The sequence below is a fragment of the Atractosteus spatula genome, unplaced genomic scaffold (genome assembly GCF_055471065.1).
Source record: "Atractosteus spatula isolate fAtrSpa1 unplaced genomic scaffold, fAtrSpa1.hap1 Scaffold_5, whole genome shotgun sequence".
In the NCBI taxonomy this organism is placed as follows: Eukaryota; Metazoa; Chordata; class Actinopteri; order Semionotiformes; family Lepisosteidae; genus Atractosteus; species Atractosteus spatula.
Genome location: NW_028296879.1, coordinates 240112 through 254748, shown reverse-complemented (window position 1 = coordinate 254748; position 14637 = coordinate 240112). Strand labels below are relative to the sequence as shown.

The 14637-nt window shown below is 56.6% G+C and overlaps 1 non-coding gene and 1 pseudogene across 1 annotated transcript; both read left to right on the top strand.

The window, feature by feature from the left end:
- The first annotated feature begins 6197 nt into the window (after positions 1-6197).
- On the top strand, positions 6198-6380 carry LOC148806484 (U2 spliceosomal RNA). The gene has a single exon (XR_016089585.1). It is a non-coding gene; the product is annotated as a U2 spliceosomal RNA (small nuclear RNA).
- A 5850-nt stretch (positions 6381-12230) lies between these two features.
- On the top strand, positions 12231-12405 carry LOC148806483 (U2 spliceosomal RNA; annotated as a pseudogene).
- Positions 12406-14637: the final 2232 nt, after the last annotated feature.

Below are 14637 nucleotides of genomic sequence, written 5' to 3'. Positions count from 1 at the left end.
CAGCGGTGAAAAGACAGACGTAGCTAGCAAGCAAGCGAGGTGGACCGGAGCTCCTTCCTCTCCGGTCTCGTCTCTCGTCCATCTGTGTGTCTCTGTGTCTCTCTCTCTCCCCCTCCCCGTTCCCGTGCTCCCTCCGTGCACTTTCCCGCGCCTCGACTCTCTCGGCAAGCAGGCCGGCCCCCTTTTCGGCTCCCGTGCGTTTTCCCTCCAAAAAACTTAGTTTTTTCCTCCTTTTTCCAGGGAGGCAGGCGTGGCTTGTGTGTGTGTGTGTGTGTGTGTGTGTGTGTGTGTGTGTGTGTGTGTGTGTGTCCCCGTCCTTGCAGGCGGGCCCCTTTCGACAGCCGGCCGTTTTCCCTCCAAAAAACTTAGTATATACACCTTTTCTTTCTTTTTTTCGGCAGGCAGGCAGGTGTGTGTGTGTCCCCGTCCCTCCCGAGAGAGCGCTGCCCCTTGCCTCTGCCCGCAGGTGCCGACGGTCCGCTTTCGCTTGCAGCTCACTCGGCACGGCTGCTGCTGGTGGGAGGGGCCTAAGCTAAGGAGGCCGGCCGGCTGGCGCCCCCCGCGGCTGCGGTCGTTGTCGGGCCGTTGACAGGAGATCAAAGAGCAGGGCCCCCGCCCGGGACTGGCGGGCAGGCAGGCGAGCAAGCAGGCAGGCAAGAGAGGGGGAGAGCGGAGTCCGGGCGGCCGGCAGCCGCGTGCGGACCGGGCTCCAGAGGCGTCGGCCTGCGCCGCTGCGCGCCAGCCGGACGCCCGCGCGCCCGCCCAAGGCCGGCGTCGGGCATCGCTTCTCGGCCTTTTGGCTGCGATCCTTAGTACGTGGCAGGCCCGCGGCTGAGGTAACACCAAAAGACCGGGGAGAGAAGACCGGAGAGGACACCGCCTGGAGGAGACTACGCTGCTGGATTTGCCGGATTTGGACTTTGGATTGGCCTGGACTGCGCTTCGGATTTTCGTTTCCTGGATTGGACGCTTGGACACCAGAAGACTTCGGTTTTGGTGAGAAGGCTGCTTCGGCAGCCGCAAAGGCTGCGGAACGATGGCTGCGGATCCCGGGGCGGCGAGGACGGCTGAGGAGGGTCCCAAGATCCGGAAGACCATCCGCTTCATCTGGAAGCCGGATGGAGAGATGCCGGGGAGGGACGTCTTCGAAGAGGAGATCCTTTTTGGGATCCTGGGTTTGGACGTGGCGGATATCAAGTGCTTGCAGGGGAATCGGGCGCAGCGCTATATGGATCTCTCGTTCGTGGAGGAGAAAGGACATCGTGGCGCTTCCGAGAAGATCATGAAGGCTAAGGAAAGTGGCAGGCTGGAGAATTACGTGTGTCTGGGGCTCCAGAGCAACAATGAAAGGTCAGTGATTCTGCACATGTTTGACCCCTTTGTTCCCGATAGTGACGTCACGACCTTCCTCCGTCGTTACGTCGACGTGTTGGACCCCCCTCGTATCATCATGGACCCCTACAAGGTCTGGACCGGGAAGAGGCAGTATCACGTTGAGCTGAGGCCAGACGACAGAAGTAAGGACGGTTTCGCCCACCCGCCTGCCACTTTCGCCATTGGTCCAGGTAGGGGGTACTTGTTCTACGGGAATCAGCCGCCGTTCTGTCGGAAGTGTCGGGAGTCCGGGCACCGGGAGGCCGAGTGCAACGCGGCGGAGTGTGGGAAGTGCCACCGGCGGGGTCATCAGGCCCGGAATTGTCCCGTTAAAGAGTGTTCCTTGTGTGGCAACACTGGACATTTGTATCGCAACTGCCTCCTTAGGAACGCCGAGTATGCCAGAGCTGTCCATGACGGATCCGGCCTGGCGGTGGGAGAAACGGAGTCGGAAGGCAGTGAGGCTGGGGACACCGAGGACGAACATCAGGATGGTGGTGGAGCGGTCCCTGGGGGAGCCGGGAAGGATGCCGGATGGACGGTGGTGGTGCGGCCGAGACGGAAGGGGAAGGGGAAGGGGAAGGGGAGGCAGCATGAGGAGGACGGCGACGACCCGCAGGAGGGACCATCTCGGGCCGAAGACGGGGTGGTCGGGAGCTGGGCGGATGTGGTGAAGGCCCCCCCCGCCCGAGCAGACGCAGGACCAACCGCAGCGCGGGGGGCAGGTGAGGAGGAGGAGGAGATGCACCACATGCCCGTGTTGAGGAAGAAGCCTAGGAAGCGGTCGCAGGCTGGCAAGGGACAGATGGAGACGGGCGACAAGAAGAAGAAGACATCCAGGGAGTACTACGGGGAGGCGGAGCTCGTCCCGGAGACGGTAGCAGCTCTGGTGACGGCGCCAGAGCAGGAGGTGATGGCAGACCGGGAGGCGATGGCAGACCAGGAGGAGATGGAGGAGGGGGCAGCGCCAGCGTCAACGCAGGACGGCCAGGAGCTGGGGGACACCGCAGGCTCCCTCCCCCCTGGGCAGGGAGACAGAGTCGTGGCACGGGGCCCCTTCTCTGTGGCGCAGTGCCTTTCAGGTGAGGGGAGCCCTGTGGTGACGTGCCAGGTCGACACCCCGGACCGCGAGTACTCGCGCCGGCCTGACCCTGACCCGGGCTCCAGCCCCAACCCCTCTCCCGACCCCCCTCCCCCCGACCCCGACCCCGACCCCCACCCTGACCGGGGCCCCGACCCCGGCCTCGGTCTCAGCCCCGGATTTGTTCTCGATCCCGGGCCCGACCCCGTCTCTGACATGGAGGTGGGCGTGAGCCCAGTCCCTTCGGTCACCTACATCGAGGGGACAGACACCGACAGTTCGGTCAGTGCAGCAGGGGCAGAGCATCCACCCAGCTCTAGCTCCAGCGACGGTATGGAGAGTGACAGCCCCCCGGAGCAGCCATGACCTTCACAGTGGCCACGGCTAATGTGAGGGGTCTGCGGAACCGGGAGAAACGAGCTGGAGTTTTCCGATATTTGTCCCAAAGGCTTTTGGATATTTGCTTTTTGCAGGAGACCCATCTGAAAGACCACGACGATGTGCTCGCTTACCAGAAGGAGTGGACAAAGGGGCCCTCGTGGTGGAGCGTTGGGGGGGTGAACTCCTCTGGCGTGGGCATCCTGTGTGGTTCCCCAGGGTTTGCGGCACAGGTGGTCAGCTCTGTGGTCCCCGGGCGCCTGCTGGTGGTCGACGGGACCCGGCACGGGGTGCGGACCCGGCTGATCGGTGTGTATGTCCCGGCGGACCGGCGGCAGCAGGGCTCCTTCCTGAAAGATCTGGAGCCCCTGCTGTACACAAACAGAGAGCTGATCATCGGCGGGGATTTTAACATCGACCTGGGGGACTCACAAGGTGAGGGTGCCCATGGGTTACGGTCTCTGATTGCAGATTTTGGCCTGCGGGACGGATTTCAGAATGTCGCACATCACACCTGGGACAACGGAAGGGGGACCTTCAGGCGGCTGGATTATGTCTTCACTTCGGCGAACTGGACGACCCTAAGCAGGCAAGCGACCCCTACTTGGTTTTCCGACCATCACATGCTGACGGCTTCCTTTGGTGTTGAGGACCCTCGTTTCCAGGCCGGATACTGGAAGCTGAACAGGCAAGTCCTGCAGGAGGCGAGATACCAGAGGAAGATCGCTACAGTGCTGCGGGCATGTGCGGAGAGGAGGGACGCCTTCAGTTCGGCGGTGCACTGGTGGGAGTCCTGCAAGCGCACCATCGCGGTGGTGACGAAGAAGTACTGCAGGATCCGCCGCAGTTTGGAGGACCGCCAGTGCACCAAGCTCCAGGAGGAGCTCGAGGCACTGTATGCGCAGCTGAACCAAGGGGGCGCTTACGAGGGGGAGAAGATCGCCCACATCAAGAGCCTGCTTAGGGGTAAGTGGCTGCAGTGGGCTAAGGACTTTCTTTTCAGGCTCCGTGGAGTCTGGAGGGAGAATGACGAAAGCTGCTCGTCCCAGTTCTTCGGCGCCGTGAGGAGGCAACAAGAGCGAGGCTTCTTTGACGGCGTTCGGAGGACGGACGGGTCTGTAGCCACTTCCATACCCGGGATGTTGGAGTGTGCCACAGAATATTACAGCACCCTGTTTGATGAGAAGGAGACCGACACCGGTATCAGGAGCAGGCTCCTGGACGGAGTGGAGCCGGCGGTAGACGACCCCGCTGCTCTGGGCGGGGCAGTGTCAGGGGCAGAGATCCGATCTGCCCTGATGGGGATGAAGAAGGGCACTGTCCCTGGCATAGACGGTCTACCGACCGAGTTTTACCTCACCTTTTTTGACCAGCTGGAGCCGCTCTTGGTGCAGGTATTCAACGAGGTGCTGGACCGTGATGGGCTCGGTGCCACCATGAAGATCGGTGTCATCTCCCTCGTCCATAAGGGAGGTGACAAGGCAGACCTGGGGAATTGGCGGCCAATCCAGCTCCTGTGCACTGACTATAAGATCTTGGCCAGGGTGCTGGGCGGCCGCCTGAGAACAGTGATGCCGGCCTTGGTGCAGGCTGACCAGACGTGTGGTGTGGCAGGCCGCAAGATCAGCTGGACCCTGCAGCTGATCCGCGACGTCGTCGCGTGGGTGGAAGATAGAGGCCTGCCGCTCCTGCTGGTGAGCCTCGACCAGACCAAGGCCTTTGACCGGGTCCATCACGAGATTCTGTGGGCACTCCTGAAGAGGAAGGGTCTGCCGGACGGGTTTGTCAGGTGGGTCCGGACCTTGTACAACGGGGTGGCATCCCGGGTATGCGTCAACGGAGCGTTGGGCGGGCATATTCCAGTGCGGTGTGGTGTGCGACAGGGCTGTCCTCTCTCGCCCCTGCTGTATGTGCTTTTCCTAGAGATCCTCCTGGACCAGCTCAGGAGGGATCCGGGAGTGGATGGGATCCTGGTGCCAGGTGGAGGAGGGCAGATGGCGAAGATCGCGGCATATGCAGACGACGTCACGCTCTTCCTGGGCTCTGAAGGCGGCCTGGGGAGGGCGCTCAGCATTGTCGAGGATTTCTCAAGAGGTACCGGCGCCCGACTGAACAGGGCCAAGAGCTTAGTGAAGGTCTTCGGGACCTGGCCGAGCGAGCCGCGGGACTTTGGCGGTCTGTCACGGACGACTGGGCCGCTGAAGATCCTGGGGGTGAGCTTTCACTCCACAGATCCTGGAGGTGTCAACTGGGAGGCCGGGTTCCGGAAAGTCAACCGGAAGCTAGGCCTGTGGCAGCAACGACCGCTAACCTGGATCGGGAAGGCGCTGGTACTGAAGGCGGAAGTCCTGCCTCTGCTTCTCCACCTGGCGGTAGTGTACCCCCTGCCGGTCCGGAAGCGGAGAGATCTGGTGAGGAGCATCTTCAACTTCGTCTGGGGTCACACCTACGAACGGGTGAAGAGGTGTGATATGTACAGACCCCTGGCCGATGGGGGTCGGGGGATCTTGGACTTCCCGGCGAAGTTGGACTGCGCCTTCATAGCGAGCCTGTGCACGGTCCTGCACGACAACCCGGCCCACCTGTGCAGCCGGTTTGTCAGTCTCTGGCTGGCGGCGAGCATGCGGCACCTGACGGTCTGGACCAACACGACCCCCAAAGCAGAGCGGCTCCCGCTGCACTACCGCCACGCAGTGCGGTGGCTGCGGGCACACCCGGGGATCAAGGAAGGGACGAACTGTTTGAATCACAGGACCATGTACAGGATGGTGAAGGCGGAAGAACGGCCGGCGATCCCGGGTGTGTCCCGGATCATCTGGCAGCGGGTCCAGCCGGAGGGGCTGGATAACAAGCTGAAGGACCTGAACTGGCTCTGCGTGTGGGGTCGGCTGACGGTCAGGGCCGTCATGCATGCGCACGGGCTCTCCAGACAGAGCCTGTGCCCGCGACACGGCTGCGCGGGCGAAGAGACGGTGGGTCACGTCTTCTGGGAGTGTGCCTTCGCCCAGAGGGTGTGGAGATCGTGCGGGACCCTCTTTGCACAGGTAAGCCCCGATTCCCCCATCACGCAAGCGTCCGTCCTGAAAGGGATCGCCGGCATCCGGGGCCGGAACCGGAAGTTCCTGCTGTGGCTACTGGTCAGCCTGGTCAAGGCCTTCATCTGGGATGCCCGGACAGACCTGGTGAAGCACGGCGTGGAGAAGCCTGCTTTTGGGATCCTGCGGAGGGTGAAGGAGGAGGTGGCCAGGAGGGTCCAGTGGGACATTCACAGATGGGGGTTTGCTGCAGCAAAAGAGCGCTGGAAGGATTTGTGCACGGGACATTAGGGGGGTGTTGGTGTGGGACTGTTTTATGATTTGTTAACGTACTTTTTTCTAATAAAAATATAAAAAAATCTGTTCTTATCAGTTTAATATCTGATACGTCCCCCATCGGGGGACCACATATTAAACGGATTTTTGGAACAGGGAGCTGGATCAGGAGCTTGCTCCGTCCTCTCCACGCATCGGCCCGGTATTGCAGCGCCTCCGGGAACGGTGCACTACCTTCTCTCAGCGGTGAAAAGACAGACGTAGCTAGCAAGCAAGCGAGGTGGACCGGAGCTCCTTCCTCTCCGGTCTCGTCTCTCGTCCATCTGTGTGTCTCTGTGTCTCTCTCTCTCCCCCTCCCCGTTCCCGTGCTCCCTCCGTGCACTTTCCCGCGCCTCGACTCTCTCGGCAAGCAGGCCGGCCCCCTTTTCGGCTCCCGTGCGTTTTCCCTCCAAAAAACTTAGTTTTTTCCTCCTTTTTCCAGGGAGGCAGGCGTGGCTTGTGTGTGTGTGTGTGTGTGTGTGTGTGTGTGTGTGTGTGTGTGTGTGTGTGTGTGTGTGTGTGTGTGTCCCCGTCCTTGCAGGCGGGCCCCTTTCGACAGCCGGCCGTTTTCCCTCCAAAAAACTTAGTATATACACCTTTTCTTTCTTTTTTTCGGCAGGCAGGCAGGTGTGTGTGTGTCCCCGTCCCTCCCGAGAGAGCGCTGCCCCTTGCCTCTGCCCGCAGGTGCCGACGGTCCGCTTTCGCTTGCAGCTCACTCGGCACGGCTGCTGCTGGTGGGAGGGGCCTAAGCTAAGGAGGCCGGCCGGCTGGCGCCCCCCGCGGCTGCGGTCGTTGTCGGGCCGTTGACAGGAGATCAAAGAGCAGGGCCCCCGCCCGGGACTGGCGGGCAGGCAGGCGAGCAAGCAGGCAGGCAAGAGAGGGGGAGAGCGGAGTCCGGGCGGCCGGCAGCCGCGTGCGGACCGGGCTCCAGAGGCGTCGGCCTGCGCCGCTGCGCGCCAGCCGGACGCCCGCGCGCCCGCCCAAGGCCGGCGTCGGGCATCGCTTCTCGGCCTTTTGGCCAAGACCAGGGGAGAGATCGTTGGACCGCTACCAGTGCCTGCAGACTTTTGGATCCAGAGGGAATTTTCGTGTTGCTGGTTCCTGTTTTCCGGAGAGTTGCTTTTTCTTGCAAGGAGGATACTTTTGAAGACCTTTGAGAAGAGTGTCGGAAGGCTGTTTTCCCGCAATGGCCGAGGGCCAGGCCCCCCCCGGGTGGGCCAGCCAGGCTCCTCGGCTGAAATGGACCTTGCGTTTTAAATGGGTGAGAGAGAAAGAAATGATGGGTAGATATGAGTTTGAATGCAAGATTTTGTTTGGAATTCTGAAAGCGATACCTATTGAAGTGAAGTGTTTGCAAGGAAACAGGCCTTTTGGCTTTTTTGATGTGACCTTTAATAATGACCAGATCTACAAGAGAGTCTCTGGGAAGTGTGAGGAAATGGTGAATGATGAACTGTTACGGGACTTTGAGATTTTGGGTCTGGCTCAGGATGATGTGCGATTTATAATCGTAACTATGCATGACCCCTTCATTGAGGATGACATTATCACTGCTTACCTGTGGATGCATGTGGATGTCCTGGCAGGCCCCCAGATAATTGGTGACAGATTCCGGGTCTGGAACGGGAGGCGCAGATACCAGGTGCGGCTCAGGCGGAATGTTGGGCGCGCGGACGGGTTCTCGCACCCCCCGTCGGCTTTCTTCCTGGGTCAAAGCAAAGGTTACATTTATTATCAGAACCAGCCGTCCTACTGCAGGAAGTGTTGTTCCTTCGGCCACATGGACAAAGACTGCACTGCCACCTCCTGTTCGAGGTGTGGAGCACGGGACCACACTAAAGGGAGATGTTTCCAGAAAACTTGCTCTCTGTGTGGGGATACAAACCATCTGTATAGAGAATGCGTATGGAGAGACCCGGAGATGGCCAGGGAACAAGAGAGAAGCTTCCCAGATGCCGCACCGGTGGAATCTGACTCGGAGCAAGAAGGAGATGAGGAAGACGAAAGAAGAGAGGAAGGCAAAGGAACTGAGAGGACAGAGGGGAACAGGAATGGAAACGTCGAAACAGGTGACGGCAAAGAGATCGAGGGTGAGGAGAGAGCAGAAGTGGATGTGAGTGAAGCATCAGACACCGGTTTGGACAGCAGCGGTAGCTTACCTGCTGGTCAGGTGGCTAGAGCCGTGGACCTGTTCGAGCACCTGCCGCAAGATGGCCTGGCGATGGACCTGGGTGACTTCGACCTGGAGGGGAATGTGGCAGTCCAGAAAAGGCCAAGGGAGGATTCCGAAGAAGAGCTGCCTGCGGGGGAGGAGAAGAAGGCCAAGGAGGACGCTCACGCAGAGGAGGATGTAGAAGAAGGCATGGTGATGGAATCCTCCCCTGAGCGGGAGGAGGCTGCAGTGTCGCATTGGGGTCAGAAGGGGCACCTGTTAAAAGAAAGAGTACCGGAGTCGCCTTACCTGCGCTGCGTTTCGGTGGCTCCGAGCGTGGTGCAGTCCACTTCAGAGGAGGAGGGCTCAACCCCTTATAGGACAAGTGACACAAGTTCTTCGGAGACGGACAGCTCTGCAGAACCAGATGTGGATCCTGGGGGGAGAGATGGTGGGAGGTCGAGATGACCTTCAAAATCTTAACTGTAAATGTTAGAGGATTGAAAAATAGGTCTAAAAGGATTGCTGTGTTTAAAATTTTGCGTGAAAATAAGTTTGATATATGTTTTTTACAGGAAGTGCATTTGGGTGGTGATACAGATGTGAAGCGGTTTTCTAAAGATTGGGATTCGGGGAAGTCCTTTTGGTGTGTGGGGGGAGTTCATTCTTCTGGGGTTGGTATATTATTTGGGAATATTCACATTGAGGTTACAGAAACTTATATGGTGCGGCCAGGGAGAATCCTGGTGGTGGATGGGGTTTATTTAAACACAAAGACGAGGTTTATAGTCGTCTACGCACCGGCAGATAGGACCTCTAGGGGGAGCTTTTTCTCCGACCTAGTCCCCTGGTGTGTGACTAATAGAAAATTAGTGATTGCCGGTGACTTTAATGAAGATCTAAATAAAAGAACAGCAGGATCCCTAGAAATTAACAAACTGCTGAGGGATTTTGACCTTTTTGATAGTTTCTGTCGTAAAGGGCCCGCAGCAGTAGGGTTGATTCCCCCAGTTACCTGGAGGAATGCAGCAGGGGCCGCCAAAAGATTGGATTACGTGTTCTTGTCTCGAGGGTTGGTGATTGCTAAAGCCTCGGTCGTACCCTTTTACTTTTCAGATCACGAATTGCTGGTGGTGGAGGTGGAAGGTGTGGGGGTCAAGTTTGGTCCAGGTTACTGGAAATTAAACACAGCCGTGCTGAGTGAGGACGGTTACAAGGAGCTAATCAGAGACAAATGGTCCTTTTGGCTAGGACAGAAACAAGAGTGGCCGTCACTAATTCAATGGTGGGAGTATGTTAAGTGGCAGGTGAAGGAAATCTCAATCCGGTATTGTAAGCGCCGAAACCAAAGAAAGAACTTTGAAGTGAGAAGGCTTCAAAAAGAGTTAGAAAACATGTATGAGGAGACAAACAAAGGTGTAGATTTTAATTTCTCGAAGGCCCAGGAGCTGAAGGCGCGACTTAGAGAACTTTACCTTAGACAACCCAGAGAGCTCTTAATCAGAGCTGGCATCGGTTTTCTGGATGGACAAGAAGAGGTCTCAGGTTTGCTTTTTAAATCAGTCAAAGCCAAGCGGGTTAAAAGAGCATTCGGGAGTTTGTTTACTGCAGAGGGGGAGGTGGTAAGTACTCCGCATGAAATGTTGGATGAAGCCGTAAAATATTTTACTACTTACTTCAATAAGAGGGAGGGGGAGTCTGTAAAGGGGGTTGGTGGTTTGGAGCACATTGAGAAGAAGGTCAGTGCTGAAGAAAACAGGGCTCTAGTGACACGCATTGAGCTAGCCGAAGTTGAGGGGGCGACTCGGAGAATGAAAACTGGGAAAGTTCCGGGGGTCGACGGCATCCCGGTAGAATTTTACCTGACTTTCTGGGATTTGATAGGTTCATCATTGCTCGAAGTCTTTCAAGCAATTCTAGATGGTGGAGCTTTGGGAGACACAATGGCACAGGGAGTTTTGTCTCTGTTATTTAAGAAAGGTGATCCTAAGAGGCTAGAAAATTGGAGGCCTATCCAATTATTGTGTGTCGAATATAAAATCTTGGCAAAAATTTTGTGTGATAGGATAAGGAAAGTCCTGCCATCAGTAATACAGCCGGATCAGACCTGTGGCGTGGCGGGTAGGTCCCTACACTGGAACCTTGGCCTGCTCAGAGATACCATTGCTTGGGCAGAAGACAGACATCAGTGTCTGTTGATAGCCAGTCTTGACCAAGAGAAGGCATTTGATAGGGTGGATCATCAATGCTTGTGGGATGTGTTAGATCGTTATGGTGTCAGCGGTAGTTTCATCTCATGGCTGAAGGCCCTGTATGGAGGTGCTTCCACCAGAGTCAACATAAATGGTTTTATGAGTGAACCCTTTGATGTAAGCAAGGGCGTCAGACAAGGCTGTCCTTTGTCTCCAATTTTATATGTAGTCTACATAGAGCCACTATTGGAGTTGATAAGACGAGATAGAAGGGTTGAGGGCATAGTGATCCCGGGAAGCGGAGGCCTCCAAACTAAAGTGTTGGCCTACGCGGATGATGTTGTCTTAACTTTGAGCTCAGATAGAAGCCTTTTAGTCGCACTGGAGCTGATAGAAGTCTTTAACCAATGCACAGGTGCAAGATTGAACAGAAATAAGAGCAGTGTGCAGTATTTCGGCCCTTGGAGTAACAGGGATGAGGTGGTAGGAGGTCTGTCTCTGGAAACGGATTCTTTGAAAATATTGGGAGTGCAGTTTGACAGGGAAGGGACTGGAAGAAGGAATTGGGAGACTCGTTTATCCCAGGTGAATAGCAAACTTGGCCTGTGGAAAAAAAGATCACTGTCCTATTCAGGGAAGGTTTTGGTACTGAAAGGTGACATTTTACCAAGTCTTGTGCACATTGCAAAGGTCTTTCCTATGCCGGCTTGTTTTAGACGCTCCTTAACTAAGATGGTGTTTGATTTTGTATGGGGGGGTGGTTATGAGTATGTGAAGCGTCTAGATATGTACAGGGACATTGGTGAGGGAGGTAGAGAAGTCCCAGATCTACCCATTAAACTAGATGCCATATTTGTGGCTGACCTTTGTAAAGCGGTAGATGACAAGATCTCATATAAACATCAGTTCTTTGTCCGGCTTTGGTTTGCCTGGGTCGTCAGGCCTTCAGAAGTGTGGAGGAACGACGTTCCCAAGGCTGAAATTCTACCGTGGTTCTACGAACATGCGGCTGCATGGCTAAGGAAATACGCAAAAGATGCGGACAGGTCAGTGATTGTCTCCCACAGGCTCTTATATAAGACAGCTAAGAGCAATGAAAAGGGAACAAATGTGGTGGTTCCGACTGATGTCTGGAAAAGGGTGCAACCTAAGAGCCTGGATAACAGGCTCAAAGACTTAAATTGGATGTGTGTTTGGGGACGTCTGCCAGTAAGGGAGGTAATGCACAGACATAAGCTGGCTCGTTCAGCGACTTGCCCAAGACCGCAATGTGCAGAGGTGGAGTCTATCACTCATGTGTTCTGGGGTTGCAGAATTGCAAAAGCAGTGTGGGGGCAGATGTCGGATCTTTTTAATAAACTGGAACCGGGGTTTGTTCTATCTGGGGATAAAATTTTGAGACGGTGGGGCAGGTCTTCAAGATCTGTGAGACACGACCTTGTAACCTGGTTTTTAATCAGTATGGTAAAATTTGTGTTATGGGGATCGAGAAACAATTTGGTCAAGCATGGCCATGTGGAAGGGGCTGGGGCAATATGTGGGAGGGTTCGTTTTGAGCTGCAGAAGATGTTGTCAGTAGAAGTGCGTAGGTGGGGTTTTCACGCAGCAAAAGAAAAATGGAAACCGCTGCTGGATTAATGGAATAAGTTTTGCCGTTTGTGGATTGTGATTTATGTTCTGTGATTTTGTCTTGTATTGTCATAATAAATGTAAAAAAAAAAAAAATCTGTTCTTATCAGTTTAATATCTGATACGTCCCCCATCGGGGGACCACATATTAAACGGATTTTTGGAACAGGGAGCTGGATCAGGAGCTTGCTCCGTCCTCTCCACGCATCGGCCCGGTATTGCAGCGCCTCCGGGAACGGTGCACTACCTTCTCTCAGCGGTGAAAAGACAGACGTAGCTAGCAAGCAAGCGAGGTGGACCGGAGCTCCTTCCTCTCCGGTCTCGTCTCTCGTCCATCTGTGTGTCTCTGTGTCTCTCTCTCTCCCCCTCCCCGTTCCCGTGCTCCCTCCGTGCACTTTCCCGCGCCTCGACTCTCTCGGCAAGCAGGCCGGCCCCCTTTTCGGCTCCCGTGCGTTTTCCCTCCAAAAAACTTAGTTTTTTCCTCCTTTTTCCAGGGAGGCAGGCGTGGCTTGTGTGTGTGTGTGTGTGTGTGTGTGTGTGTGTGTGTGTGTGTGTGTGTGTGTCCCCGTCCTTGCAGGCGGGCCCCTTTCGACAGCCGGCCGTTTTCCCTCCAAAAAACTTAGTATATACACCTTTTCTTTCTTTTTTTCGGCAGGCAGGCAGGTGTGTGTGTGTCCCCGTCCCTCCCGAGAGAGCGCTGCCCCTTGCCTCTGCCCGCAGGTGCCGACGGTCCGCTTTCGCTTGCAGCTCACTCGGCACGGCTGCTGCTGGTGGGAGGGGCCTAAGCTAAGGAGGCCGGCCGGCTGGCGCCCCCCGCGGCTGCGGTCGTTGTCGGGCCGTTGACAGGAGATCAAAGAGCAGGGCCCCCGCCCGGGACTGGCGGGCAGGCAGGCGAGCAAGCAGGCAGGCAAGAGAGGGGGAGAGCGGAGTCCGGGCGGCCGGCAGCCGCGTGCGGACCGGGCTCCAGAGGCGTCGGCCTGCGCCGCTGCGCGCCAGCCGGACGCCCGCGCGCCCGCCCAAGGCCGGCGTCGGGCATCGCTTCTCGGCCTTTTGGCCAAGATCCAAAAAGTACGTGGCAGGCCCGCGGCTTGAGGACTTGGCTGGGGGACGAGAAGGGCGACGGCGGAGAAGAGGAAGAGGAGAGAAGGCGCGGCGGAACCTTTTTTGAAGTCCGGGATACAGACGAGCCAGGAGGAGGGTCGGAGTCCTTTTTTTCTTTTGGAAGGATCGGGCGTCTCCAAGGACTGGTGAAGGCGATCGTCACCTTGCAGCGCGGCCTGGGTTCTCCTCAGCTCAGGGGTTACCCTGTGCTGGGGAGCCAGGCGATTTCCCGGGGCTTTTGTGACTTTCTTTTGCCGGCGACATGGAGGCTAGGAACTGGAGGGGTCAGCCTGCAGCAGGGCCTGGACTGAAGAACACCATCCAGTTCCGGTGGTTGGGTGATGTTGGCCTGATGCCGGGGAGAGAGGACTTCTCCCGGCATGTGTTGATGCGAGTTTTGAGCGTGGATTTGAAGGATGTGTTTTGCGTGCAGAGTTATGTCTCTCTGCGATTTTTCAATGTGACCTTTGAATCTGCAACGATGTACTGGAATGTGTTTCGGGCGGCCAGAGAAAAAAAGGATGCTGGACAATTGGAGAACTTTGAAGTGGTGGGACTTTGGGCACAAGAGGACAGAGTGGTGACGGTGCACATGCACAACCCTTTTGTGTTGGAAACGGACATTTATGCTTTTCTGAGTCGGTATGTGGAAATCTTGAACGATGGGTGGATGTTGAGGGATGGGGTGCGGGTATGGACGGGTCGGTGGCAGTATAGAGTCCGGTTTCAGCCGGACAATTCGTCGAAGGATGGTTTCAGGCATCCACCGGCTAATTTTTTCTTGGGTTCCAATCAGGGTTATTTGTTTTATGCAGGGCAACCGAAACTGTGTAGAAGATGTGGGGGGGAGGGTCACTTGGTGGCAAATTGCACTAAGATGATTTGTCGGAGGTGTGGGAAGGAGGGACACGAGGTGAGGGATTGCGAGGAGAGGCCGAGGTGCTCCTTGTGTAATGAGGCGGGACATTTGTTTAAAGATTGTTTTGAACGGCAGCCGGAGAGGGTAATAGCTCTTCGCACCGGACTAGCAGGGTTCCAGGAAGACGAAGGGACGAGCGAGGAGGAGGAGGAGGGAGTGCAGGAAGGTGGGGATATGGAATTGGGTGGTACAGAGGAGGAAGTTAGGAAGGTAGGGGGCGCAGGGAGGGGCAAGAAAAAGAAAAAGGGTAGGGGGAGGGCGAGGGAAGAGGGGGACGGGTTTAGAAGGGGTGGGGAAGGGGTTACAGTGGGGGAGGATAGAGATAAGGGAGCTGGGTTACCGGTGGAGGGGGGAGAGAGGAGTGAGGTTGAGAGAGAAGTAGCTGAAGATAAGGGGGATGGGGCGGGGGGTAGTGGTTTGGTGAGCGATAGGGTAGAGGGCACTGGGGAATCTGGGGACAG